General features: G+C 33.7%; 1 protein-coding gene across 1 annotated transcript in view; it reads left to right on the forward strand.

The window, feature by feature from the left end:
• Positions 1–2849, forward strand: part of LOC111087796 — a 47459-nt gene extending 44610 nt beyond the window's left edge. The window contains exon 3 of the mRNA XM_022395725.1: positions 2746–2849. The gene's annotated coding sequence lies outside the window, so the exon portion shown is untranslated. The remainder of the gene's footprint in view (positions 1–2745) is intronic.
• The last annotated feature ends 2010 nt before the right edge of the window (positions 2850–4859 follow it).

Consider the following 4859-nt stretch of genomic DNA (forward strand, 5'->3'; position numbering starts at 1 on the left):
GAAACAGTTACATAATACTAAAGACATGTACTAGTTTAGAAACAGTTACATAATACTAGAGAAATGTATTAGTTTAGAAACAGTTACATAATACCAGAGAGATGTACTAGTTTAGAAACAGTTGTATAATACTAGAGAGATGTAGTAGTTTAGAAACAGTTGCATAATACTAAAGACCAGTACTAGTTTAGAAATGGTTATAGTAGAGAGAGTGTTAGTTTTGAAACAGCTATATTAGATAGTTACTAGTTTAAATATGATACAGAAGAAAGATGTTTGTTTAGGAACAGTTATATGACATTAAATATAATTATTAGTTTAGCGAGAGTTTTATAGTACTAGATGGAGGTATTAGTTTAGATAGTTATATGGTACTAGATGAAGGTATTAGTTTAGAGTATTATATGGTACTAGATGAAGGTATTAGTTTAGAGAATTATATGGTACTAGATGAAGGTATTAGTTTAGAGAATTATATGGTACTAGATGAAGGTATTAGTTTAGAGAATTATATGGTACTAGATGAAGGTATTAGTTTAGAGAATTATATGGTACTAGATGAAGGTATTAGTTTAGAGAATTATATGGTACTAGATGAAGGTATTAGTTTAGAGAGAGTTTTATAGTACTAGATGGAGGTATTAGTTTAGATAGTTATATGGTACTAGATGGAGGTATTAGTTTAGATAGAGTTATATGGTACTAGATAGAGGTATTAGTTTAGAGAGAGTTATATGGTACTAGATGAAGGTATTAGTTTAGAGAAAGTTATCAGTAGACAGTTGTATGATACTAGAGAGAAAGTTGTCAGTAGACAGTTGTATGATACTAGAGAGAAAGTTGTCAGTAGACAGTTGTATGATACTAGAGAAAGATATTAGTTTAGAAAACTGAGGTTCATTGATGTTACAGGTGGACAGATGTTTGTAGCGGTGGATATCAGAAGCTATTGTGAAAAAAGTTACTCATCCATCAGGCTTACAGTGTTGCGTTTCTTAACACTAAAAGCATTTCCTCTGGGATGGTGACTAGTTTTTCCATCTCCGGTTTCAGTTTCGAATATCTATGGTTTAATTACATTCTTCTCTAGCTTTGTTTACCCGTAAAACGCACAATAATTCTACTATTTTTTTGTGATCGTATCATGCTTCTATGTTGCTCTTTAGATTAAAAGATGTATACTTAATGTTGTAATAAAATGGTTGTTTTGATGTCCTAAAACTTAAGATATAATTATGCGATATTACACTTCCGGTAGTTCCTCTGTCAATATCCAAAAGATTGATCAGAAATTCATAAAAAAAATACCAAAATATTATTTGTTTCGCTTCCTTTCGTAACGTTTTAGTTATACAATCCATACCACACGAAATACTGGATTATTCGTTATAGTTATACAATCCATACCACACGAAATACTGGATAATGGGCTTTGTATTAGTGTAAATTCACATTCAATTTTTGTTGACTAAACTTAACGTTACTTTCACTAAGCCAAATGACCTAATGGATCTGATGAGTACTTAATTGCTTGTAAAACTCAATATATTATTAACAAAATCTTCCGTGATTAGCCTTGCTAAGGTTTATAAGAAGGTAAAAAAAAAAACTTTCGAAAAGTATTTGAAAAAGGGGATTTCCAGGAGTGTTTTTACTGGACGTTCGCATCGATTGACGTCTTATTATAAATCTATTTCAATCGTGATTATTGTAATTTAATGACAATATAAAATTAAATATAGCACGGTAGGAAATGTTATATAATATGACGTTGCGGTAACACTACGGAAAATGATTTATTGACCTCCGAAAGTGACCTCTCACCGGAAGTAACGAAAGTTTCTTAGAACACCGTACTTTTTTACAATATCCACAATAATGGTTACTTCATTCAGATATTATTATCCAGTGCTGTTTTATCTCAAATAACGTTTAACAAATTGTTCTAAGCCCAAGGAAGCGGAAGTTGGTGTTTAAACAATTTTGAGAAAGATTTATATTTTTCCGGAAGTATCCGACAAGAGGTAAAATATGATTCATTGTTTAGACAGTGAATGTTTCAGTTCAATATCTTATTGATACCGTAGTTCAAGTTAAATCACCGAATAAATGACGATTTATAAGGATTTTAAGATTAATCTCTCAACTGGATAATCTCTGTATAAAATGAAGGATATGTTAAATCTTCCATAAATACGCGTTAAAATAACTTTTCATAGTATATAACATATATCTTCATAATTTTACATTTTAACATGATCTTGGGCTGATTTCAGATTTGTCAGCTGAATCTAAAATGAAGTTTTTCCGCGACGTCTAATTTTGTAGGCGAAAGTAGTATGAACAGCCAGGTGACCAATGCTGAAAAATTAAAAGTACAACTTTCCAATTTAGATACGAAACTAAATCCGAAACTAAAGCGTTCATTCGTGACCAGTTTTAAACTTCTGTCTTATTGTGTGTTTCATTCGAAGTTAATAATATTGCATCTTTAGCTTAAAATATAGGTCTTTAACGGTGGAAAATGACAATTATCTTCATAAAGGATCTTTCCATTAATTTCAAGACCATATATATTTATACATATATTTGTGTTTGTGTGTATATATGTGTGTGTGTGTATATATACATACCTCTCTCAAAATAGAAATTTTAATATATGTGCAACCCACATTGTATCTTTGTAGTGGCAATAAACAATAATAGAAATTAGTGAAAATATAATCCCGTTTTGTTTCATTCCAGATGTGTATCATTCCACCTTTTAGAAAGAGTCCTGATCACGTGCACAAATTTATGCTTGAATGATTGTTTGTTATGAATTTCGCACAAAACTACACGAGAGCTATCTGCGCTAGCCATCCTTAATTTAGAAGTGTAAGGCTAGAGGGAAGGAAGCTAGTCATCACTACCCCTCGCCAACTCTTTTACCAACGAATAGTGGGACTGACCGTCACTTTATAACGCCCCCACGGCTGAAAGGGCGAGCATGTTTGGTGGGACGGGACCCTCAGATTAGGAGTCGAGCACCCTAACCACCTGGCCATGCCGGGCCTACTGCTTGAATACAAATATCTTGATATTACTCGCACTGTCTGCTTCATGTCAGATTTCTGGGCTGACACGTGAAATTAATTTTGCACCCATTATTTGGAAACAGACGATACCTTGATGTTGTGGTACAAACACTTTCAGTTTGTTTTTGTGTTGTTAAGTACTAAGTCACACATTAGGGTTTCTTTGTTGTGCCCATCTCGAGTATCGAAATCCGGTTTATAACGTTATTGCTTTCAGACTTACCGCTTAACCACTGGAGGGGGAACATCTTCAAACTAGTCCTCACTGAATTCTATGATTGGACGAGAAGAAACTGTAGCTCCAAGGTAACATCACTGTAGCTTCTGGGAGTAAAAACTGACATGGAACACGGTAATTGGGTTTGGACGAGAAAAAATGATACGTTGGGTTCTTAGAATTGCATACATGGGTTTCACCGGTTACTTGATGGTTCAATGACCTACTCTGGGAAGAACTCTGGCTTGCTGGTTTACAAGTTTTCCTAAGTAACAGTAAATTAATTCAAATAAAATAATGATGATAAAAGATAAATTATCAGTGTTAAAATTTAAATGGAAAAAAATAATAATGACATGTTATCAATTCATCCCCTAAAGATCTGTTTTGTAAATGGCTTAAAAATGATAAAAAGTTCAATTTACTTGCTTAATGTGGTTCAAACCATGACAATGTTTTTTTCGGAATAACTGATGATATATATATAGCACCAAGACCGCTACTATATCTTTCGTGTCTCACCCGGCCTGGTATTAGACAAAATATCTCATTGGCTGTGGATATGGAGAAACATATTATCATATATTCTCCTTCCCTTTCACTCAGGGGTTCTAAAAAAAAATATACTTGAAAGATTTACAATTGAAAAAGGACAAGCCACTAAGCCTAAAATACAACAACCAAGCTAGACAGTACTGACTTTAGCAGAAGAACTATAGCTTACATAGTAAGAATGAAATGATTGTATATCTGATAGACTGTGGACAACTCGTACATTCGACTATTTTGTGTCGATGGTATATTTAGCATATTTATATTAATTATTATTTCAATTAATTAATTCATCTTAGACCCTTTCTGTATCTAGAAACTTCAGCGAATCAAAACGGTGCGTTAGTTTTGTCCTCCTAAAAACAACCTAAGCAATATATTCCTGAACTAATGAACAAAAAGGATAAGTAACTTGAAACCAGTTAAAAGTTACAAAAATGTAGGTTGGAGAAGAAGAAGACGCAGAACTATTAAAACAGTATAAGGGCCAGGAGAGGCGGGATCTTTGACAAAAATCAATCATCTTGCAACTTACTTTACACTACGATATAGGCCCAGCTTATCTATCTTTGGTTAACTTATGTTCAGGGTTATTGACGAGATGTGGAATTCTCCGAAACTGGTATAACCCAACAACACACGTTGATCAAAGTGTAGCTTGAACTGGACCTCCCTTGAACTTAGATTTCGAAGTTTGACAATTTTTGGAATACTAAGTTGATTTATTATTTTATCAATTATCTTATAACCAGTCGTATCGTCATTATTCATCTTCAAACAACCAATCTAAAACAATTCATGTTTAGTAACAAAGAGATCACAAAAAAAAAGTAGACAACGGCACTGAATTCATGGTTTCCAGCTAACTCGTTGCGGTCAAGTTTACCTATAGAAGACAGCGAATTCAGTGTTTTTCTTAATCACCTTGCCTTCCATTTTGTAGGCCCGGCATGGGCAGGTGGTTAGGGCGCTCGACTCGCAATCTGCGGGTCGCGGGTTCGAATCCCCGTCCC

The sequence above is a fragment of the Limulus polyphemus genome, unplaced genomic scaffold (genome assembly GCF_000517525.1).
Source record: "Limulus polyphemus unplaced genomic scaffold, Limulus_polyphemus-2.1.2 Scaffold2649, whole genome shotgun sequence".
Classification (NCBI taxonomy): domain Eukaryota; kingdom Metazoa; phylum Arthropoda; class Merostomata; order Xiphosura; family Limulidae; genus Limulus; species Limulus polyphemus.